Source organism: Grampus griseus, assembly GCF_964374135.1.
Source record: "Grampus griseus genome assembly, chromosome: X".
NCBI lineage: Eukaryota > Metazoa > Chordata > Mammalia > Artiodactyla > Delphinidae > Grampus > Grampus griseus.
Genome location: NC_138999.1, coordinates 5,487,132 through 5,513,148, shown reverse-complemented (window position 1 = coordinate 5,513,148; position 26,017 = coordinate 5,487,132). Strand labels below are relative to the sequence as shown.

At 44.0% G+C, this 26,017-nt stretch overlaps 1 long non-coding RNA gene across 1 annotated transcript in view; it reads right to left on the bottom strand.

Moving 5' to 3' along the window:
• LOC309839395 overlaps window positions 1–26,017 on the bottom strand; it is a 113,258-nt gene that overhangs the window by 920 nt on the left and 86,321 nt on the right. The window lies entirely within an intron of this gene.

The following is a 26,017-nucleotide window of genomic DNA, read 5'->3' as shown; positions in this document are numbered from 1 at the left end:
AGAGATATTTTGAATTGAAATAACACTGCCTAGTTCTCCGTGAAAATCCCAAGCGAATATTAATTATGAACAGTGACGCCAAGTTTTATTCCCAGATGCTCCATTATTTTCTGACTGCACCCAAACCACGGTACGCCACAATGTACAAAGTACATTAAACAGACACACATGCCCTGCTGCAGCTGCTTGAGTATCAGCATTCTGTTATCTTCATGGACAACTGCCATGTCTTCTCATGATAACGGTAATAATCAAGATAACAATTACGCCACTATTCACAGTTACACTAAGAGACAGTATTGTTTCTTCAATACTTAACCCCCTGAAACCAATTTATGTAAGTTATCTGACTTTAGTATCAACACATTATGATCAGAGGAATCATTTAGTCCATTCTACAGAAAAGAAAAATGGGACTCCCTAGAGTTTATATAAGTTGCCCCAAGGTGCTCATCCAGTAAGTGACACAGGTGATGAATCTACAGCTCTGGAGCTGAGCTAATTGCTTCTTCCCCATTGTGTACCCACATGTCTATGTCAGGGACACAGCAAGTACACAATGATCTTTAAGCCAGTAGATAACACGCATTCCAAGATAACAAAATTCTAATTAGTAAGGGGCTTTCCTCGTCCCATGTGGGTAACAGCTTAAGAACAGTGATTGAAAATCAATGGAAAACAAATGAAAAGGTTCGACATTATATGTGCAAATGAGATTATTTACGAATTGATATTCTATGAGAATTTTGCAAATTTCCAAGGGTGAAATATATTTATCTTGTATCTTGACTTAGGAAAAACATTATTTCACAAGCACCTAGGTCATTTTGTAAATTGAGTGTGTGGTTAATGGAGCGTGAGTTCCCTCAATTAGTGCTTCCCTGACTTGCCTGATGGTACGAAGCACTTTGGGAAACTTGTAAAAAGTACGTATGCTTGGGTATTAAACCCGGGGACACCAAAGCAGAGCGTCTACGGGAATTAGTTCCCAGCTCAGTGTGTCAGTCGACTAATCCACGTTGATTCAGAACAAGCAGAGAAAGGAATACACACAAAGATAAAAACACAGAAGCATTTTCAGGTTAGTCTATGGTCCCTCAGTTATCTTTCACCAAAAATACTAAAAGAAGGTAGAAACAGACATCTGCCCATCCATGTGCTGCATATGCAATTTAGCAAATTCCCAAAGACCAAATATATTAATTTTGTAACTTGACTTTACCGCTTAATAGGAGAAAAAAAAAATCTCCCCACGCATAAAGATAATTTTTAAAAATTTCCCTGCAGATCCTGGCTTGAAGTACGCACGCAAAAAGATAACTATGTGATACCTTTCTAAGCTTGAGGATGATAAGAAGTTTCCACTGCCCAAAACTTATCTTTAAGAAAACTTGCCTTTGTACAGAAAAGCAAAGCCATCTTCTTTATTCTACAAACACAATGCCATTCGATTAGAGGACAACTGTCAGGGTAGAAGATGATGAATGTGTCCCAGACTAACATTATCAACATTTTCAAGTATTCTGGATACTAGGTTATACTCAAAATCAGTCTCTAAAGAGAGCACAAGCTTTTCCTGCAGTCTCCACCTCTGCTCCTTCCCACCAACCATGTACAGTTTATAGATTTCGCAGTTTGAAGGTTCAAAGGCACCTTTATGAAGTGTCTCTACCTCATAGAGACAGATCCAAAAAATTACATTAAAAAAATTACAAACTGTATGATTTCCCCCTACCAAAGTGATAGTCATTAGAATCAAACAGTAGGATATAACCCCCAAAGATACCAGACATTAAAATTATCAATGCAGAATATAAAATAAATATGTATTAAATATCTAAACAAAAATAGAAGGAATTAACAACATGAGTAAGATACCATAAAAGTGGCCAGGCAGGGCTTCCCTGGTGGTGCATGGTTAAGAATCCGCCTGCCAATGCAGGGGACACAGGTTCAAGCCCTGGTCCTGGAAGATCCCACATGCCATGGAGCAACTAAGCACGTGCACCACAACTACTGAGCCTGGGCTCTAGAGCCCACAAGCCACAACTACTAAAGCCCACATGCCACAACTACTGAAGCCCCTGTGCCTAGAGCCTGTGCTCTGCAACGAGAAGCCACTGCAATAAGAAGCCCACGCACCGCAACAAAGAGTAGCCCCCGCTCGCCACAACTAGAGAAAGCCTGCGCACAGCAACGAAGACCCAAAGCAGCCAAAAATAAATAAATAAAATAAAAATGGCCAGGTAGATTTTTGAGAGACTACCAAGTAAAATGTTTTAAATGAAAACAAAAAACAAAATTGAAAGTAAAAAAAAAAAAAAATCAATGGAAGGATTATAGGCTGATTAAGATAGCTGAAAAGAATACTAATGGGGGCTTCCCTGGTGGTGCAGTGGTTAGGAGTCCGCCTGCCGATGCAGGGGACACAGGTTCGTGCCCCGGTCCGGGAAGATCCCACATGCCGCGGAGCGGCTGGGCCCGTGAGCCGTGGCCGCTGAGCCTGCGCATCCGGAGCCTGTGCTCCGCAACAGGAGAGGCCACAACAGTGAGAGGCCCGCGTACCGCAAAAAAAAAAAAAAAAAAAAAAAAGAATACTAATGAATTATAATATAGATGTGTAGAAATAATGCAGACTGAACTACAGAAAAGTGAAGAAGTATGAAAATTAAACAGAAGTTTTAGATTTAACTGACCATATGACAAGATCCAAAATATATTCAAGTGGATTATTTTTTTAATGCAGAAGAGGCAATACTAAAAGAAAATGGTTGAGAACTTTGCAGGTTTGGTGAAACACACAAATCTTCAGAATCAAAGATCAACCAATCTCAAACTGGAAAATTAAAAAGACGAATCATATGCTAGTCAAATTGATAATATCAAAGACAAGGAGACAGAAATTTTGAGCCTAAAATGCATGTAATAGAAAAAAAATAGTTAAAGATTCCTGTGCTAAGAACTCAAACAAAGCAGTTGAAGAAATAGAATAAACTCAAGGGAATTTACTCAAAGAAAGTAAAAGGATGGTAATAATAAAGATAGCACCGGGGCTTCTCTGGTGGCACAGTGGTTAAGAATCCGCCTGCCAACGCAGGGGACACGGGTTCGAGCCCTGGTCCGGGAAGATGCCACATGCTGCGGAGCAACTAAGCCCGTGCGCCACAACTACTGAGCCTGTGCTCCAGAGCCATCGAGCCACAACTACTAAGCCCACACGCCACAACTACTGAAGCCCGTGCACCTAGAGCCCGTGCTCCGTAACAAGAGAAGCCACTGCAATGAGAAGCCCGCGCACCACAATAAAGGGTAGCCCTGCTCGCCGCAACTAGAGAAAGCCCGTGCACAGAAACGAAGACCCAATGCAGCCAAAAATCAATTTATTAAAAAAAAGATAGCACCAACTGATAAATAGAGCAAAAAGACATGAAATAGAGTAGAACAGAGCGAAGTACTCAATTTTTTAACAGAAAGGTAAAATTAATAATCAACTCGAAAGCTGACCCAGAAAAAAAGGAAAAAAATAAATAAAGCACAAAAAATTGATGCTGGAAAGAAACTGGGACGATATCTACATTACACACAAAATTTCAAAATTTCAGTCATACACATTCCTTTAAAATCATTAAGACGAACTCAAAAAGAAACTGAAATCCTACATCATCTGATACACATTAAGTAAAAATGGCATAATTACGTTTCTGCATAATGTGTGTATGCGTTGTATTTCACAAAAAAAAATTTAGAAAAGGAATATCACAGCAAGGTAGCAGGATACAAGATTAACATACAGAAATCAATTGATTTCTCTATGCTATCAATGAAATATCAGAAAGGGAATGTAAAAAAATAATACCTTTTAGAATTGCACCAAAGAAAAAAAAATCTTAGAAAAGGAATATCACAGTGTGACCACAGCTCCCCAGATTTCTTCTTTCCTTAGTTTGTGAGGCAACCAAAGAACTCTTTCATGCACCCAACAGAGCAGCCAATAGCCATATGTAGCCACGTAAATTAGTTAAAACTAAATAAAATTTAAAACTCAGTTCTTTCGTCATGGCAAGCACATTTCAAGTACTCTCTAGGCACATGTGGCCAGTAGGAGACTTTTTCCTTTTTTAAGATGTTTTTGATGTGGACCCCTTTTTTAAAGTCTTGATTGAATTTGTTACAATACTGCTTCTATTTTATGTTCTGGTTTTTTGACCACGAGGCATGTGGGGTTTTAGCTCCCCAACCAGAGATCCAGCGTGCACCCCCTGCGGCGGAAGGCGAAGTCTGAAGCACTGGACAGCCAGGAAAGTCCCGGGATACCTTGCTAAAGAGATGCTGGGTTAGCTTCTGCCAAGGAGAAATTCGCAGATGAGACAGTGAAATGCAGACCGTGAGCGGAGTAAGGGTCCTTCACACGGTTGGTCAGCAAAGTTTTCTGTAAGTCTTAAATAAAAATCGTAGGCTCTGTCGACCAAAGAATGTTTTTCACAACAACTCAGCTCTACCGGTGTCTGACAAAAGCAGCCATAGATTGCTCGCCCATGAGTGGCCATGGGTGTCTTCCAATAAAACTTTATTTACACAACAGGCCGTGGGTCACATTCGCCCCAGAGGCTCAGGTTTGCCAACCCCCAGAATAGCGGGAGGGGCACACAGTGAGGACAGTGGTTTCACATTTCCTCGGAACGCTGTTCTGCTAAGGTGAGAAAGTGACTGCATTACAGGGGATTAATATTTATCCGCTCATGGTACTTGCTGAAGTACAACACATTCAACCAAAAAAAAAAAAAAAAAATCAGACCAGTTGAGATGTTTATCATCTCTTTCCCTCACGTTATGCTTCACAGACTCCCTTAAAGAACGCACCGGGATCACATGGGTCAGGCTGGCTTGAACTGTAAGCTACCTGGGGAATGTCATGTCCCTTTAACACCAATGTTTTCCAAACCTAAGAGGCGCTCCTAAGAGGCAGCAGCTCGGATAAGGCGCTGTACTGAGGAGCCCCGCTGGAAATGCGGCAGAAGCCCTTGACCTCTGCCTTCCACGCCTCGAGACAAGCCTCCTGTCATCTCTGGCCCCTCGTTCTACGTTTGCTCCTTACTCCAATGAGGAATAAAAGCTGTGCTCCCTCTTGATTGCCACAAAGACGCCGTTCGGAAGGCCTTAACTCAGAGTTCAGGGCATACAGATTCAAAAAAAGCCTCCCGCAACCTCCCCAAACCAGAGATTAATTTAGCAGCAACCTTGGCTCCCTAGAGGCAGAAACACTTAAGGCTCTGCTGCTCTATCGGACGCCTTTACCAACAGCAGGGGTTGCAGGCACACAAGGGAAAACACCGCTCACTGCTCAACAAATGTGAAATACAACACCAGCACAAGACAGACAAAGCCTGTGTTTATGGAGAAACCATTCTGTGAACCACAGTGATTTCCTTCATGTGTAGGGCTGGGGTTCAGGCACGGGTTTCCCTATAAAAACACTGTGTCACCGTCTTGGACGTAACTCCTATGCCTGTCTCCCCTCAGCTTTGTCTTCCCGGCAGCTCGTGAACAAAGACCATCTATGTAGGGAAAACCCAAGGACGGCAATGACAACACCTGGGCTGCTTTCTGGGTGCATAAATTGAGGAAATGTGCACTACAATTCTTCACTAATTGGGGGTCATATTTAGGAACCTCTTTTATGAGCTTTGCACAAAGTTGATACTCATTAAATAATGGCTGAATCCATAAATAACGCTCCAGCTGACATTACTATCTGACTGTACCTCTGTTAACACATACTGTGTCTCAACCACATACTGCATCTTCAGAAATGCCTGAGATAGACAGACAGACAGATACATACATACATAATACATATATTCATAGACAGATGATAAATACATAAATACTAGAGATGATAGATAGAGGCATACATAATACATGACAGATAGATGATAGACAGATTGAGTGATAGATAGGAATAAAGTAAATGAGCACTTATTCAACAGCGCTAAGTCTCAAAGTCTCTCTATATAATCTGTTTTTCAGTTATCCAGATAAACAAATTGAAGCTCACAGAAGTTAAAATGGGATCAGATCACACGGATAAAAAGGAAATGAGTCGTGTCCCAACCCTTAACTTTGCTTGACTCATATACCTGTTTTCTTCTTCTGTTTCCTTTAAGAGTGGGTTGGGTTCTTATAGGATTTTTACTTAGATGAGATAGCTTAGGACTATGTATTGCTTCTACGTAAAAACTGCTACCATGATACATATATGTGTGCATCATATACACGTGTTCTTTTTTTTTTTGCAAAGACTTCCTTCATTGCACATAAAGTTGACGTCAGCTGCTCTCAAAATTCAAGATTAATCAGGACCAGAAAGGATCTTTACATATCTAGCACAGGAAGAACCATCTTCCAAAACTTTAACAGATTTACTTAGAGTATGTATAGGTTTATCTTGAATTTATATCTTCAGGACAGGCTCAAAAGAAGTCCTACGTGCAGACGTGTGCAGACGTTGTGGAGAAAAGGGATACAAAGTGTGTAGTTGGGAGTCCTGGGTAACGGGGACTTGCCCCAGTTTACTCCTGATGCATTTGAATTGGGTGGTTCCCAGGCTGGGAGGAGCCTCCCCGCACTGCGGAAACGTCCCTGTGTGGGCGCCCATCCGGGTGTGGCTCTGCCACTTCAACCTGCCACTCCACCTCTAAGCCTGGCTCCACTGGCATGCAGCGGAGGGCACTTTTTCTGATGTTTGCTCAATCAATCACCTTTTTCTGCCAAGACAGGAATGTTCTTGGCCACCCTCCCAGTCTTTTCAAGGAGTCAGCAGCACTTCTGTGTCTGCAGAGGGTCCGCAAGTCCAGTCACAATAGATACAATACACACTCTTCTGAATCTGTCTACATGCGTCGCTCCGATCAGCCAGCTTTAGCTGCTGCTTTAGAAGGTAACCTGATTTGTCCTTGCAATCAGCCTTGCATCTGGAAAGAAGTGTGTGTCGTGAGCATTTGCCGTCAGCTCTAAATTTCATGTCAGTCCCTACCACGAGAGAAAGCCACTGCTTGGCCGAAGGGCAACTCTCCTAAGACTTTCTAAGCTTTATTAGTTATTGTTACTATTCTTCTCCCGGTCCCACAGAAATTGATATTCTTCGTGAAGGTGCAGAGGCCAACCTTCAGAGTTAGATGTCTGGGTCACATTAACTGACGTTTCCAACAAGCAACCTGTCCAGCATTACTGGAGATCTGAGAAGCTACAAAGGAAACTAACCACATAGCACTTAACACTGTTTAAGAAATGAATCTATTCTTTGCTCTCCACGGTAAAAACATGATGTTCCAAAGCATACGGACATACATTTTCTGACAAAATCTCTGCCTCCATTCTTGAGTGCGTTTTGATGTGAAAGGCCCTAATATCCGTCAAGAATGCAAACACGCATTGTCAGAGCACGGCAAATCTGCTCCCTAAGCTTCTTCTTCAAAAATAACAGAGTTTTGTCTTGCTGCTGCTTATAAAACCCACCTTACGGGGCTTCCCTGGTGGCGCAGTGGTTAGGGGTCCGCCTGCCGATGCAGGGGACGCGGGTTCATGCCCCGGTCCGGGAGGATCCCACGTGCCGTGGAGCGGCTGGGCCCGTGAGCCATGGCCGCTGAGCCTGCGTGTCCGGAGCCTGTGCTCCGCAACGGGAGAGGCCACAACAGTGAGAGGCCCGCGTACCGCAAAAAAACAAACAAACAAACAAACAAAAACCCACCTTGTGGTTACCAGGGGGGAGGGCAGGGGAAGGGACAGTTAGGGAGTTTGGGACTGACACATCCACGCCGCTATATTTAAAATGGATAACCAACGAGGGCCTACTGTAGAGCACAGGGAACTCAGCTCGATATTATGCAACAACCTATAGGAGAACAGAATCTGAAAAAGAATAGATACATGTCTATGTATAACTGAATCACTGTGCTGTACACCTGAAACTATCACAACATTGTTGATCAACTATACCCCACTATAAAATAAAAAGTAAGAAAAAATGAAAAACAAACCAACAAACCCCCCCTTCCCCCCAGCAGGAGAGGCAGGTGGCAGGAAGACTTGGAATTAGGAAGAGGACAGACTTGCAATGGGACAGGAGGCTTGCAACATGGTTTTTGGAATGACGGGAAAATATTTTTGAGGGGACATTCAAACCCTACCCTGTTTCCTCTAATCTAAAAGAAAAGGTGCGGTATAAATCCTCCCCCTTCCTCATCTCTACCTCTTCACGTACCTTCCAACAGGGCACACAGAGAAGGAACTACTCCCTCGCAACAGCCCGCAGGTGGGGCACATAATTTTGCACACATGCGTAGCAGGCCTCAAATTCTGCTAGCGTGACTGTGTACAACATGCTAATAGGAATCTAACAGAACTACAGCAATGCAGTGAGCGAAGACCCTGAGCTTTAGGACCTGGACGGCCGTGGAGACTGATCCTTGCCAGAAATGACTGCGTCAGCCCGATAAAGGTACAAACATCCTCATCGGGATGCGACAGGGACCAAAATGGGTCCCAGAAAAGGGTTTGGCAACACAGAGGACTGGACAGATAACAGAGGACGGTGATGTTCCTTCTCCCTCACCTTTTCCTTCCACAGATCTGTATCAAAGGCCTGCTCTGTGCTGCGCAACACAGCCCTCACAGAGCTCAGCCTACGGGGGATCCCAAGCAGAAGAGTCCCCACGCCAAACCTTGCTGAGACCTCTGTCAAGCTCCTGAAGAAAAGTAAATTCTCAAATGTGAGCACAAGAATCACACTGTGTTTTTCCTGTACATAAGCCGTGTGCAGACATGCACACATATGCTCATGAGAAAACCGTGTCCGTTTTGCTGTGCTCACCTAATACCTATTTTACAGCGCTAAGTACCGGAACAACTTCCGGGATCACTAAGGACACGTCCCACACCAGGAGGACGCCGCTGACAGCGGCTGCTGAGATGAGTGGCAGCGAGCTGACTTACAGAATGTGCCTACCGGGCTTCACTTCTCTTTGCAGGAGCAACTGTGAAGTCAGCCTCTCGTGACCCAGAAAGAGGAGATCTTTCTCCCCAGTCTGTCAGCGGGCTCTCCGTGTAACTCTCCTTTTCCTGGACTCACTTGCCTCGCTCCTGCACGACTGCCTTTTATAAGTTTATACTCTCAGATAACACAGTCTTCTGGCACAGAAGAGACAGTGAATAAATAGGAATTGTGGGTGAACTAAATACCTACTAGATATAGGGATATAATGTGAATTTTTGAGATAGTAACCAAGTCAAAACAATTTCAATGGCGTCAATTACACCAGCTTATAAAGCCTGTTGGAGAGGGGCCGTCATTTGGATTCTGCAATACGCTGCGTGCAGGCACTGGTGCACTGGTGGTAGGAGGTAGCCAGGAATGGCATTCTAAGCTGTTTCCATCTATTAACTCATTGAATGGAGAGCCAGGCTGCAGACCTTCCAGTCAACACTCCTATCAGCCTCATCAATGTCATTCCCTCTGTCTATAAAGCTTAGTGAGGACAGCATTCATCACATGGTAGCTTTATTTTCACAGCATCGTATACTCTTAGCACTAGAGGTGATGTCGTGTACCATGTTCTCAAGCTTTTATTATTTTATAGATGAAAAGACTGCAGACCCCAGAAGATAAATGAAATCCTAAGTTTCACAATCCTTTAGTGGTGAAGTAACAACTAAAGCAAGGGGCTTCCCTGGTGGCGCAGTGGTTGAGAGTCCGCCTGCTGATGCAGGGGACACGGGTTCCTGCCCCGGTCCGGGAAGATCCCACATGCTGCGGAGCGGCTGGGCCCGCGAGCCATGGCCGCTGAGCCTGCGCGTCCGGAGCCTGTGCTCCACAACGGGAGAGGCCACAACAGTGAGAGGCCCGCGTACTGAAAAAAAAATTAAAGCAAGATGCCTGATTCTTTTTCAGCTAAATCTTGGATGCTCTTCAGCTTTTATTTGTTTTCATTTCAGTTAAATTCATATTTTTCAGAGTTTTTTAGCCCAGACCTGTGTAAGTCTTATGTTCTGACCTTGGCTTGAAGCAAGTTGACAGTAAAGTTTATGTCTTACGGACCTGGGAAATAAATACGCTATTTGCAAAGTCAACATGAAGGCTGCCTCAGTAACAAAAATAAGCCAAAGATGTGATTTGGCCTCAATGACATAAAACAAGAAAGTATTCCTTCTTTTCCATTTAACTAGAGCTGTTGAAGCATGATACACGTACTTAAGAGCTAAACTTGTTGGAAAGCATGAGCTTAGCTATCTGTGGGTACATCTACCCTCTTTCTTCATACAGCTCCTGAAAACGATGAAATACTTGCTTTGTTCCTCTATGTGGAGGAACACTTCACAGAAATACACCCTACTTGACAGGATTATGCTCCAGAACACCCCTAAATCCTGCCCATTCCTGACCTGACTCCTCAGCATCAGACAGAATCTATGAAGAACCGCACCACCCATGAGCAAAACTGACTGAACTGCAACGCTCCCACATGCCATTGGGGGAAAACGTAGGGCCCTTGCAGGCTTGGAGTGAGTTCTGCCTACTTTCACTACACATTCACGCCCTGTATGCACACCTAACCGCTGCCCTTCTTACAGCTCATACACCTACACCCCTGAAGAAAGCTAAATTCGCACACAGGGAATACCATGATACGTCCTGGGAGGAAGGTCCTTTTGCTTTAAGGCAAAAACAGATTTCTGCAAAAAATGATAATTTCTTGTCTTTAGGGGACAATTTCATCTCCACATTTAAACAAAATTATGCAATAAGAATCGTGCACTGAATAGGGCTGGTACTAGGTTCACATTTGCCTGTGTCACCCCCCTGGCAGGCTGTTAGAAAACGTGGAGAAACTCGGTTTCTCCAGAGCCCACTCCGCTTCTCTGTACAGGCCTTTTCCTCCGTCTTCATGTATGCTCAGATCACCCCCACTTTAAGGGGGGGAAAAAAAAACGGGCTTCCCTGGTGGCGCAGTGGTTGGGAGTCCGCCTGCCGATGCAGGGGACGCGGGTTCATGCCCCGGTCCGGGAAGATCCCACGTGCCGCGGCGCGGCTGGGCCCGTGAACCGTGGCCACTGAGCCTGCGTGTCCGGAGCCTGTGCTCCGCAACGGGAGAGGCCACGACAGTGACAGGCCCACGTACCACAAAAAATAATAGGTTGCACTAAATAGCAACACCTCACTGCTTCTTCAAAGTATGCTGCGATTTTTCTGCATTTCTGCTCTGTGCTGATAGCCTCCCTCCACACCCTCCCTCCTGAAATGCCTGTGATACGACTTCTATCTCCTAACTACGGACACAAATCTCCTGGTGTTAGGAAATGCCTCCAGTTGTCTGTTATTCCCCATCTCTGGACCTCTGATCCACCCTGACCTCTGCTGGCAGCCTCTCCTGCACTGTGGCACTCTCCTGGCCCCATCGTGCTGGCCCCATCACTGCTGGCCCCGTATCAGGTCACCCCCTCAGCTGTCTTTCCTTTCCAGCAGGCTGTGCCTTAATGCTGAGCTTATGCAAGGTTCTGTTGTGTTATTGTCTCTAGTTCTCTATATTCTCCCCTTTAGAAAATAAATCCACTTTCTTCTTCCATTGCAACTTCCATGATACTAAATCCCATCTAATCATTTGCAGACCCCATCTCTCACCCATGTTCTGCTCTTATATTCTTGGTGCCTATAGCCTGCTTGACTATTTCTTGGTCAACCTGAGCATATTGACCATCTTTATCAAATCCATCTTGATCGACCTTCCCCAAATGTGTTTCCCTCTTCTCCTCCAAAATACGTTTCTTCTTTACAACCTTCTTGCTAGTCACGCCACAATTCTGCTAGGTTGCTAGAAAACTTAGAATGCATAGTTATCTTTGATGGTTCTGTTTCCTGTTACTTCTGTTGGCACAAGTTTGCTGCATACCTATTAATCTAAGGTGACAGGCAAGATTCTTTGAAATATTCTTTTGATTTATTCCTTCCTCTATTTATCTCAACAGTCAATCTTTTTTTCCCTTGGTCCACATGCAAGACTTCTCAATTCAGAGCAGGAAAATTCCCAGAGTCTAAGTCCCCAAGACATTGGTCTGCAAAGCAGTCCGGGGCTACCTACATCCTGAGTTCTTGATATATGGAAACAATTAAACAAAGCCCCCCTTCATTCCATCACTATGGCCTCATTTTGCTTTTACAGCTGCTGTACCACATATTCTGCTTCTGCAACGTTGCCAACTTCATACATTTTATATATTGCATTCCCAACTATATTAAATAACTTATCAAGTAAAAAGAAACTAAGTATTATCTTCCTAGACTCAAATGGCTAGCTTCTTTAAGCTCAGTTTCATCCATTAACTGTAGAACTTGCTTTTCAAATTGCGTGAGTTCCCTGACATCTAAGAGTTCAGAAGCTAATGAACGACTTCTGTAAACAGTGCGAGTCATTAAATTAGGCATCCCCCCTCGCCTTACTTTAGAAATCACAAACTTTTGCCAAATGACGTGGAAAACAGTCTGAGTTAACATCATGTATCAGTGAGGCTTAAATATTCTCAGTATTCGGCTTCTCCACCTCAACCCCCCATGCATTATGTTCTTTTACTGTAGGACACGGTTCTGTGCCCTCTAGGACTCCATCTTTGGACAAAGAACCGTGCTCACTGGGTATCAGATTAGAGCAGGTGTCGCATTAGGTGCGGGGTCCAATCTAGGTGTTTGTGGGTGGCTCTGCTGTTCTTTCGAGGGGCTGTAACCAAACCCCTTTGCTCTCAAGAATGTCACCGCACCTGGGGTAAAGACAGATTTTTTGGAAGGCCCCGTGGGCAAGGCAGGACAGAACAGGAGGGCCTCAGGCTCTTTCCTCTTATCCTGTCCAACGGTTTCCTCTCAGCAGTCAAGAAGCGCTGAGAGTCACAGAGGAGAGATGAAAGACACCCCTGGAGGGCTTCGGACCCCTGAGATGACATCCGAAAGATGTCACCTTTCGGAGGACAGCTCTTTGAGAGTGAGTGTCATCAGTCATCTTCAAATGGAACCTTTAATCTGTCCCGTGGAATCCGCCCTGTTCACTGATCCCTCTGTGATAAGGGCCATCAAGAAAGGAGCGCTGTTCACGCAGGACCTTCTGAGGAAGCTGAGCTCAGCCACACCTGTCACCAGGAGTCTCTGCCAGGGGTACCTATCGAGCAGCTGCTATCAATGGGGGCGGCGGCCCGTGTCAGCCTTAGTCTGTGGCTTCCAGCCATCCAGGCAACTTCTCAGGCCCGACAGGAGAAAGCAGAGGACGAGAGAATGAGATTATGCATTGAGAGCACAGCGTTCACGTACCAGACTCTCAGTCAAGACAAACTCAGAGGCACATATACGCACACCCCCAGCAGGGAACACTCTGCTCTCTGACTCCAAATACCATCGGCCTACTCTGAAATGACAGAACCATCATAAACCACAGAGCCTATGCAACTTAAATAATTTCAGTTGCATCATATATATTTATCTTTTTCAAATAACGTTAAACTTCATTAAAACCGTCCAGGATAATAATGCAAAAAAAAAAAAAAATGAAGAAAGAGATCTATGTTCAAATCAGCAGGTTCTATTTGCAAAAAGAGGGGTGGGAAGGTAAAACCCATTGTTACTTGCAACTATAAATGTAAAAAACAGTAAAAATGTAGAGTTCCTAATTAACCCTGGATTAATTAACCACGTAGTAAGCAATTAGCTATTATTCGTTATCCTTCCAGATAATTTAGAATTAGCCGTAATTCCCCAGAGCTCCAGTGGGTTTTTACAAATCTTATGGTGTACAGGTGTGCTGTGTATTGCCGGATAAGTTCCAACTAGAAGCAGGGAAATTCCTTTTTTCCTCTCCTGGACAGTTCCCACATGGGGACATCTGAGCGGTAGTTTGCTCTGTGCTTAAAACGTAAGGCACAGAAACTGATCACCAGAGGTCTTTTCCTGCTCCCACAATGCGTCCTGGCTGGTCTTTGGTAGCGTCTAAACCCGTCTGAGACTCAGACTTTCACCTTTCACAAGGGGTTTCTAGGGTGCTTATGGGGCTAGTCTCAAAAAGCCATTTTCATAGTAGAATTCAAATACTAAATCACAAATGCCCTCCACTACACACCCTGTATAGACTTCAGGTCATTTTTTTCAAACTGAGTATCTTTACAAAATTTATAAATAAATTTGGGGCCCATATTTTTTTTTTTTTTTTTTTTTTTTTTTTTGCGGTACGTGGGCCTCTCACCGTTGTGGCCTCTCCCGCTGCGGAGCAGAGGCTCAGCGGCCATGGCTCACGGTCCCAGCCGCTCCGCGGCATGTGGGATCCTCCCAGACCGGGGCACGAACCCGCGTCCCCTGCATCGGCAGGCGGACTCTCAACCACTGCGCCACCAGGGAAGCCCTAGGGGCCTATATTTTTAAGCAGGAGATTAAATGCTATGTTCTCTCAGGCTACACTAGCTACATTCGTCCAGCTTATTTAACTCACATTTGGTACCCAACGACTGTACTGTTCTTCTCCAAGTATTTCCTGATAACTGCCATACTTTGGGTAATCAGCTTCCCTGTCAAATGGACATCCTTTGTCAATGATAAGGACAGCTGTGCCTTGTTACTGACGGAAGACAGGAAAGCATGAAAGTTTGGTACAAGGCATCCTAGTCTAGCTCTTGGAGTGTTGAGTTCTCTACAGAAAGCGAAATAAAATAAAACCCCAAACTTCAGAAGACAAAACGCCGGACTTCATAAGTATTTCCGCAGTTGAGAAGCCTTTCTCTTCAAGGATGTAACACAGCGTAGAGAAGAAGGAAGAGCAAGAAGGAGACAGCAGGGAGACAGGAACCTTATTTACGTCCCATCTTCCTTGTTATCTGCCTTCGTGTTCGTTCATTTATGAAATACAGAAACTGCAAAACATCTTGAGAACTAGTTTCTCTAGATTCACTTTTCTACGGTCAGCTTGATTCAATAAGCATCATCTCGGGCTTCCCTGGTGGCGCAGTGGTTGAGAGTCCGTCTGCTGATGCAGGGGACACGGGTTCGTGCCCCGGTCCGGGAAGATCCCACATGCCGCGGAGCGGCTGGGCCCGTGAGCCATGGCCGCTGAGCCTGTGCGTCCAGAGCCTGTGCTCTGCAACGGGAGAGGCCACAGCAGTGAGAAGCCCGCATACCACAAAAAAAAAAAGCATCATCTCCAAAACTTCATGTGAATCTTGAAAAACTTGGTGTGATTTCCCACAATGGCCAGAGTTTCATCAATTCAGTCTTAACCTTCCAAATGATTCTTTAAGATATCTTCCATTTCCCCCAATCCATCATATTCCCTTAAATATAAAATTTTCCCTTTTGTAAAACTTTCTCTTATAACTGGCTACTTGTGTGCCTCTAATGCATTTTACTCTTTTAGTATGAAAAAGAATCTTAACCTGTTAGAAATCCAGATGCCTCGTTAGCACAGTAGGTAGCACGTCAGCCTCAAAAAATATTAAAAATCCCATTCCTTCTCTCAAAAGTGACTTCGATAAACTAGTACTTAACCTGGGCAATTCCAGGAGGAGCTAAGCCTTCTCAGAACAGGTACTACAAGGTCTTTTCAGGGTCTCCGGTTCTAAGACATAATCCTTACTCTCAGTGTATTTAAACATGGACCTGAAGAACTGCCCTGTTCAGTACTGTATGGAGCCCCTGAGATTTGACGAAGGGAAGAAAATGGAAGTAACAGTGTAGACACAAAGCTTACTTCACAAACCTGGGGATGCACGTAATTGAATCACCATTATTTTACTTAATTTACCTTAGCATTTATTTGTTCCTGTAATTCATGGAGCTGATGAAACAGTTTAGCTTTAGCTTCTCTTTGTGTTTAGGGGTTCGTGGGCGTGGATTCAGCCTACTTCCCCAAGGTTCTGTTAAGCGTCTGGAGCTTGTGTTCTGGGCTCCCAGAGTAACAAAGGAGTGGATGTCAGGTGGCTGTGAGAGCGACAGTTCATCAGTCAGGGGGCAACCCAATACGCAGACCAATAGAATGCCAACATCTATAGTTAGCTCTAGATCCACGGGAAATATACATACACATATGTGTGTATGTATATATGCAATTAACATGGAGATGGATGAGATATACCTATGTATGGTATCTGTATCAATACTATATTGACAGATAATATGCATCATATAGGTATATCTATAGATATGTAGCATGTAGATTGATAAATGTACATAAGATATAGAAAGATATAGATATTACATATATTCCATATACATAAATATAGGGCATATCCTTCTATCTATATACCATATATATTCTCCATATTTTATATCTACATCATATATACATATACACACAGACACATATATATCTCCCTATCCAATATATCCTATAGATACAGATAAACTGATTCTACATATAAGCTATACTTCTCTCCAAGCCGTCACAGGCGTTGTAGAGTTACACACAGTTAGAGAGATTTGTTCCAGAGCTTTGCTGACACCCCTGCAGGGCTGGGCGAGCTGCTGCCATGAGGCTGTTGTCTCTGCGTCCGATGCTTCCAGCTGGAGCCGGAAGCCCACAGGGCAGCAGTCAGGAAGGGAAGAGGAGCCCCAGGTGGGAGGGATGGGAAGCAGGCCGAGCCCACAAGCGCTAGTGGAACCACACAAGGGTGGACCGACGCTGGTCATGATTGCCGCCTCGACCCTGGCGATGAGGGCTTCCTGCAGAACGCGGGGCCCCTCCCCAGGGAGCTGACAGACATCCACGCCTGACCTGTGACTTGGAGAAGCTGCGGGGGGAGCCGGAGAAAGTGGAGGACGTGCAGACCCAGCCGCTGCTTCACACCAACACGGTGAGTCAGTAGATCGGAGGCAATGGGGGTGACCCGCAAAATGGCGGCTGCTTCCCTCGCACCCTCCTGATTCCCTCCCCCCACCCCCAAGGATGATCTCCTTTGTGGTGATTCATACAGGAGAGGGATTTCTGGGAAACATAATTCAGCCTAGCCATGCTGACGTATTGCAGAGCCAACACAGAGGAGGACGTGGCACAGGCTTCCAATAACTTTGCCCCAAATTTTAGCAACAGAATCTCCATATGCCCATAAAGTTTCCCGTAAGAGAGACTGCATTTCCTAGCCTCCCACGCAAATACATGTGGCTGTGTGGTTAAGCTGTGGCCAATGAGCAGAAGCGAAGGATTACTTCCGGAGAGTAGCTTTTGAAGACTAGGAGGGATGGCATCCTTCCTCTTTCTCGTCTCTCCTTCTGCTTTCTAGAATGTGTACCTGAGGGCTGGAGACCCAGCAGCCATTCTAGTGCATGAGGCATGGTAGACCGGAGAGCACACAGAAACCTGGGTCTTTGATGATTTGTGAGGCCACCATATCAGCCCTATATGGCCTCCGATATGTGAGTTAAGAGGAACTTTTATTGTTTCAAGCTACTACTAAATAATGTGTAATGCTAAATGGACACAGAAGCCTTGGGAATCAGACATGGGTGCACCTAGGAGGTTTCCTGGAAAACTCTAGCCTTATTCTTTAGCCCTATTCGCGTGACTCCTGGTGTTCTTAGCTTGAAGAACAGAGGAGCCCTATATGCCTTTTCTGTGCTGGGCGTAGGAATCTTTTGTGGGAGTCCCTAAGGTCCTATGACGCCTGCTATCTCCCTTGGGATCTGCTGAGGAAGCAGGGTTCCTATCACAAGGATTTCCTGAAAAGGGGTGTGGTAAGGTTGCCAGGTAAATTATAGGACTCCCAGTTAAATGTGAATTTCAGATAAACAGTGAAAAAAAAATATTGACACGTCACACCGGCTTGCAGCTTCCATCAGCTGCAAAAACACAGCAGTTGCTGGAATGAGAGAGAAGGAAGCAGGAAACCTATAAAACGAGAGCCGTAACTCAAGAAACGAGGCATGTGAGGGCTATTGAATGTAAAGGCAAACATTTTGACGCAGCCCCGTCTATCTTGAGGAGCGCCCTGTGTAACACAGGCTTAAACAGAACCAAAGGTTCATGGTGGTGATGCTGGACCTCTGGCCACATACATTAAATCTCCAGGTTCCACTCGAGGGTAAAAATATTTTATAAGTATTTTTCTTTTGCAAAAATGGATAATATGCTTTAAAGACACACGTGTTTTAAAAGGCTTCTGTTTTTCATAAAATTCACACCTATGGGAAAGCCTCAAAGACACTTGCTTTTTTTTTTTGCTTTATTTTCAATAAAGAGTCGTCTAATAACCTAAAGTATTGATATACTTTCCCAAGTGCCTAACTGAATTACAAGAAAAAGAAAAACATGGTTTTACCTGTATCTACATGTCTCCATTTTGTACAGCGCACCGATATTTTCCGACATGTCATTTTAAAAACCTGAACCATTTTGATCTGGAAAAAAAATCAGGCCATCTACCTCAGTGAAATGAAACTAAGATGCTGTTGAGGTGTAGTCCAGGAAGAGGACGGACGCCCAAGCGAGTTTTGAATCACACCGCGTTCATCGTGAATCTGCGTCTGATGAACCGTCCTCCTCCTGTCTGTTTCCTTTCCCCGGGAACAGAATCTGTTTAATGTCTTTAGAGTCTTCCATGTTCCCATGTATTTCAACAGCAACGGACCTGAACAGCACACTCCTCGCCACTTGATTGCAAAATCACAGACAGTATCAACCTTTTGTTTCCACTTCAACAGCCTCTAGCACACTGGTCCTTACATGAACTTCTTCTTTTAGGAAATCAAATGCCCGTGATATCATCGGACTATCATGATTTCCCACCCACTGCATTCTTCACTGAAAGAAACCTTCCCACAAACGTTTTCGTTGTTCTGGTTGTTGATGGTGAAACCAAAGCACCAGAGAGTGTACAAGCATGCAGTGCACAGCTGGCGGCAATAAAAAGACGCAAGGCAGGAATATGAATACAACCTTTGCCCTGAATCGTCACTGGCGTCCAACGGATGCTTTAAGGTAGAGGGCCTCTTGACGCCGATTGCTACAACCTAATTAATGCAATTCTTCATTACGCACCCAAAACCAGAGACAGATTCGAAAACAAAACAAAGAAGGAGAGAACACCCGTAAGACACTTTTGATGACCTACCAAAGCCTGTGCCAAAACCAACAACAATCATATGCTGAAATCTCTACTTGAGACACTGTCTGGCAGAATCTCTCCTGCTACTACTGTTCATAAAAATGAAAAGCAACACTTTTCAACGTTCTTAAATCTCAGAAACGCCTTTTATTGAGTGTGACTCTGCTGCCTTATTAGATAGGGCTGGTTTATATCACAGACACTTGGGGCCTTTGGTGCTAAAGTTAACAGTTTACTGAAACAAGCTCTTCTAGTGTGTAGTGCAGCCCTGTCCATATGAAGAAGTTGCACTCTACCAGTTTACACCAAATCCTTCAGTTCACCTCAGTATTATACAGTAAATTACCCGTGTGGTGATGACTGTTATAAATTTTCACGGTTTTAAAAAGCTGTATTCTGAAATGATTGCTTTTGTCCAAGGTATGTCTCTAAAGGAGAGCAAAAAAGGGGCTTTATTTCTTCCAAAGCAGCTCTGTTCCTGGGTGCAGATATTCGGGGTGTTATTTATCCAAGGGAATCCAAAGGAAAGTATCTTTGAAAGTTTCCTCCAAATAATCGTATCTCAAAAACTATCTAAATCCATTCTGTTCATGAATCTGGAGAGCAAGCATTCAGGTTACAAGAATTTGCGTAGTGAAGGACAATGCATATATCCTGTTTAGCTCATATATGTTTGTCATACTTATTATAATGCCCCCCCCAATTTTTCCATTAAACTTGGCATGTCTGGTGATAATGTATAAGTCAGAGCAGATATCAGACTGGAGGTCTCATGTACAGTGTGAAGGAGAGAACATCACAGCTCATTTGTTTTTCAACAAACTATTCAACTCTGACAATTTATACTGAGTCTAGTCAGCATTGTTTCATTCAGTTTTATATCTATACATACAATATAATTTATGTATAGTTATATAAAATATATACATAAACATATAAATATCTATGTTTATATAGATCATATACACCTTATAAAGGAAAGATTTAACTTGTGTTATGTGGAAGCTCTAGTTAACACCGCAAAACAATTCTGAGTCATAAGGATTGAAATCAGAGTTCAGAGGGTAAATGAAAATACAAATGGAAAGGCAAAAGCCACAGGGGGAGGAGGCCCAGTAGGAAGGGACTTGAAGGAGGGGGTCTGCACAGGTCTGTTAACCCTAAAACGTACACAGTGTCAGAGCTCGAGCTGGACGTGGGAGACTCACTGAGGCTCACGGTCAGCTGAGTCCAGACGGTGCCCCTGACTCACTCACAGCTAAGAGTCATCCTTTCACCACCAGGACGCTGACCTGCTGACTCTGGCCAGGTTTCAGAGAAGCCGCCGTCCCCCCCCATATCCTCCCCTGGCCAGGGTCCCGCCTTCTTGCTGTCCTGCAATCACTCAACCCCCCAGGGCTCAGTGTTCCACAGATTCTCACGCCCACTATTCCCAGGAGGTGTGAGAGAACACGCATCATGAAGAAGGGACGCTGACGTCGAAAGGGGGCAAAGAGCGGAGAGAAACAGTCCCAGGAGGAGACAGAGAAGGAGGGAGGGAGGCTCCCAGGTCTGTGAGCAGGGCTGCACGTGCTCAGCCTGGGGAGGACAAGAGAATGGACTCAAAATGGAAAAGCAAAGAGACAAGAAGGGAAGTGCTCGCCAGCCAGGCTCCGGAAGTCCCACCTCCGTTTCCTCAGCACATCGAACTTTCCCGATTTTTAGAAAAGTACACGTGCATACACAAGATTCACACCCCAAGCCACAGACATTTTCCAGAAATTTCTTTGAGAACCTACTTACAAGCCCTATTTACATTCAAGAAATCTCTTTGGGATTCATAGAAGAGACAAGTCCCAGATCTCAAAAGTAAACATATTTCAAAAGGGTATTACAATGGTAAATGGGAGTGTTTCCTTAATTTCTCTTTCAGATTGTTCAGTGTTAGTGTATAGGAATGTAAGAAATTTCTGTGCATTAATTTTGTATCCTGCCACTTTACCAAATTCACTGATTAGCTGTAGTAGTTTTCTGGTGGCATCTTTAGGATCCTCTATGTATAGTATCATGTCATCTGCAAACAGTGACAGTTTTACTCAGCCATAAAAACAAACGCAATTGAGTTATTTGTAGTGAGGTGGATGGACCTAGAGTCTGTCATACAGAGTGAAGTAAGTCAGAAAGAGAAAAACAAATACCGTATGCTAACACATATATATGGAATCTAAAAAAAAAAAAAAAGGTTCTGAAGAACCTAGGGGCAGGACAGGAATAAAGACGCAGATGTAGAGAATGGACTTGAGGACACGGGGAGGGGGAAGGGTAAGCTGGGACGAAGTGAGAGTGGCATGGACATATATACACTACCAAATGTAAAATAGATAGCTAGTGGGAAGCAGCCGCATAGCACAGGGAGATCAGGTCGGTGCTTTGTGTCCACCGAGAGGGGTGGGATAGGGAGGATGGGAGGGAGATGCAAGAGGCAGGGGATATGGGAATATATGTATATGTATAGCTGATTCACTTTGTTATACAGCAGCAACTAATACACCACTGTAAAGCAATTATACTCTAATAAAGATGTTAGGGCTTCTCTGGTGGCGCAGTGCTTGAGAATCTGCCTGCCAATGCAGGGGACACGGGTTCGGGCCCTGGTCTGGGAAGATCCCATATGCCGCGGAGCAACCAGGCCCGTGTGCCACAACTACTGAGCCTACGCGTCCGGAGCCTGTGCTCCACAACAAGAGAGGCCGCGATACTGAGAGGCCCATGCATTGCGATGAAGAGTGGCCCCCGCTTGCCGCAACTAGAGAAAGCCCTCGCACAGAAACGAAGACCCAACACAGCCAAAAATAAAAAAAATTAAAAAAAAAGAAATATAAGTGTTGTAAAATCAGAAAAAAACAAAAAAAAAGATGTTAAAATAAAAACAAGCAGACACACCGCATGGCCCCATGCTAGCACCTGAGTTCCTCTGCCTGAGGGCTCCCTCTCCCTGTCAGAGCCCACTTTACCTGCCTGGACCTGCTGACAGACTGACACAGCACAGCAGCTCCGGTCAGTGACACACAGTTGAGACTGTGTAAAAATGCTCCATCTTCCTCTGCCCTCAGGTGGGATGATGACCTGGTACGTTCCACTCTCCTGTGCAGAATCCCCAGGGAAGACTAGGCTCCAGTCACCTGTGGGGTCACCTGAGCGATAGCAGACACCCTGCTGGCCACCCTCCCTCCCTTGTCACAGCCCCCAGGCCCCCCCACCACCGTTCCACTGGACCCCCTCCCAAGTAACTAATGCATGGGAATGTTCTTCTCCAGGCTTGTTCTTCTCTGGGTAACAAAAACTCACATAAGAAGTAGCTTTACAGAAGGTAAGATATGCATTTGAAAAGAAGGGGATTTCCTTCAGAAGATAAAGGGATACGATCACGCAGATCCTGGGAACGTTAAGAGTAAAGATTTCTTTGTTAACTAAGGTCTTCTGTAGAATACAGGACTTGGCGTCCTGATGGTTATGGAGAGAGTGATTTCATACATTGAAGGGCCGCAAGCCAAGGAATGCACGTGGCCTCTAGAAGCTGGAAGACAAGAAAAGACTCACCTCTGGAGACCCCAGAAGGAAGCAGCCCTGCTGACACATCGATTTTAGCCTGTAAAACCAATTTTGAACTCCCAATGTGAAGATCTGTACGGTAACAAAGGTGTGTTCTTTTAACTACCAAGTCCGTGATCGTTTGTGACAGCAGCAACACCACAGCCACCAAGCTGATGTCTTTGGGGACACTGGGTGCTAGGAATGAACTCATGTGACAGCTCACTCATTTGGGGAAGAGCGCTCTCCTGCCCATCTTCCCCGGATACCTTCCTCTTCCCTACCTGCCTTCATTTTCTGCTGCTGTGTAACCAACTACCACAAACTAGGCGGCTTCCGGCAACAGTCAGTTATTAGTTCACCGTCCTCCAGGCTGTGCTCTCTCATCCTGGCTACGGCGAACAATGCTGAAGTGAACATGGGGATGCAGTGATCTCTCCGAAATCCTGATTTTAATTCCCGTGGCTCAATACCCAGAAGTGGAGTTGCTGGATCGTGTAGTAGTTCTGTTTTAGTTTTTGGAGGATCCTCTGTACCGTTTTCCGTACAGAAGATGGTACAGAGGATCCTCTTGTAACTTGGCTGCAGCAATTCACACTCCCACCAACAGTGCACAAGGGTTCCCTTTTCTCCACACCCTTGCCAATCCACTCCCCCTCCCCCGCACAGCCTTGACGGAGGTCTCATTTTTGGTTGTTCTACCCAGAGGAGTTAGGCTGAAATTATTTTGTTACTGTTTCTGGGTTTCTACATTTTAAGAGCGAATCTGTTTTTCAGACTAACCATTTTGCACAGAAAAATGTCTTCCTGACCATTTAATCCATGAACTCATGGCTATGAAAGACTGTTAATTTCTTTGATAGATATTTAACTGACTCCAGAAAAGGACGGCCGATTAACAGGCCAATGTTATAGCTGGTGTTGACTTGTGGAGAAATGGGACTTGGTGGCCATGGATTCATTCCTCAACTTGAACTTTTCTGACGGCACCTTTGGTCACCTGGATGATGATATAGGTGTTCCAAAGGACGTGATTTGGAAAGAATAGTCAGTGAGTTAGAAAAGAGAAATCAGATCTCAACCATCTGGAACAAGCTCTTAAGACCATCATAATTTTTGTTTTTTTAAAATGCGAGGGCACGAATATTATATCAACATTAACAGAAACTCAAAAGTAACAATTAAAAAGGTAAAAAAAACCTCTACCCTCAACCTTGCAACCCCATAATATCTTTTATACATTTTTGACTCAGTTTTCCTCAACATTATTTTACTCACAGATATTATTTTAACATAACAGTGAAATATATAAAGTCATGAATTTATGATTTTAAAAAATCCATAAATATTAGATGTGGGAGAGTAGCATCTAAAGTTACTTTAAAAAGTTACTTCACTACGAGTTCAATATAAATCAATAGAGTAATTATTGTCTCAAAAGCTAATGCAATTCTGACTTCATTAATGAATCTAGGAACACGAGAAAAGTAAATAAGCAATAACTCCATTCCTCATGTTTAGAATACCCCGAGGGTGCTGTTCTCAGTTCTAAGCCATTTGACACGGGTATTAACAATTTGGACAGATGCTCTAAAGGGGGAAGCTCACAGCTGGAGCACGGGAAGCCCTCCAATGGAAAAGACAGTTGGAAAAATGGAGCAAAGACCTGGAGTAGAGACACAGTCACAATCCTCGAATAACAGAAATTGTTTCATTTAAAGCTGTTCAGAGTCGCTGGCAAGGACGGCCCAAGAAATAAGGCAGCGGCATTCCAGAGAGATCTTCTGTTTCAGAACAAGCAGGAGCTTTCGATCCGCTCAAAGCTGGAAGTGATTGTCTCAGAAGGTAATCAGTTCCTGATTCTTTAATGAAGGCCTCTGTAGGGATTTTGGTGAGAGTATCTGTGAATGGGGTAGACAGCTGGATCGGAAAACTTAAGTCCCTTCCAAATATAACATTCTGTACTCCTATGGGATACAGATTTCCAGAGACTAAAAATTAAATTTTTGTGCTATTCTCCTTCCCTCTTCTGCCCACCCTCCCACTGCAGTCTGTGCAAAATGAGTACCATGGCTTAACTTTCCTACTTACATAGTTCTAGAATTTGTTGCTGTAGCTCCTCTGAAATTGTGGGCGCTGGAGTATGTAACCCTACTTTTATAACGAACAGTTCTCTCTCTTCTAACGCACAGGAACAACGTTGAACATTTAGTCAAGTGACGGAAAAGAGACGTATTAAAGGACAATGGAATTTTGTTTCAAATTTTGGCAAAATATGAGTATTTCCCAACTAAATGAAGGAGAAAGCATTTGGCTAATCCAATATTTTCTGATTTTTATTTAAGACTCAGTTTTCTATTCTACTTGGCTTTGCTGTAACCTATTGAAGCCAAGAACAATTAGAACACCAAGGGGGTTTTGAAAATATTTGAACTTAATTCACAAAGTTAAAGGTAAGTGGACGTTATAGACTTAGAAGCCAAGCTGTAAGAAGTAAAATACATACCAGAAAATGATTCCCTTGAAATTTCCTACGGTAACAATGATCATAAAAATTCCAGATTTCATCAAGCCAAATATAACACTAAACACCTGACTAAAAGGCACCATAGGAAACACACCATAATTTTTATTTTTGTAATGTTGAAGTAGGGTGTGTCAACACTGAACAGTTAGAACATTCCAAAGTGAATTTACCTCAACATTATTGAAATAGACACTTCTCCAATCTAACAAATGTTTGTGTGTCTCCTTCAAGCCCTGAGTGAAGGTCTTCCCACTTGATAATGGCATAGGATAGCACGGAGCCAACTGGGTGCTACTCAAGATAGCTGGGTTGGCACCCAAGAACAGGACAGGGAAGATTACAGCTTAGGAAAATGGCCAGTAGCACAAGCGGTGCCTTATGCCCCCAGGACTCCGCGATGACAATCCAAGACACTAAACCATTTACAGGGTGTGTCTCTAAGCCAGTATGTTTTTGGCAAACACACTGAAGTGACACACCAAATTCACCCACATCCTTCTGAGCAGTCATCTTTAACACTTATTTAAAAATGCTTCCCCGCCCTTAATCATTTTTGGATTCTCTCCTCTTTTATAGCATCCTTATATAGAAGGATGCAGCCAAAAATCATCCTGGGCACAGAAAGGCTAGCAGATGTGGTGAAATCATGACGCTAATTCAATTTGCAATATATATTAAAAAAAAAAAGTGAAATGTTTTCTTGAAATAACACTTGACAGCAATCACAAGAGTTTCCAAAAATCATGGTTTGAAAAGTTTACACACTCACCGCAGGCACCTCTGCAAAAACCTATCAAAATTAGGAAA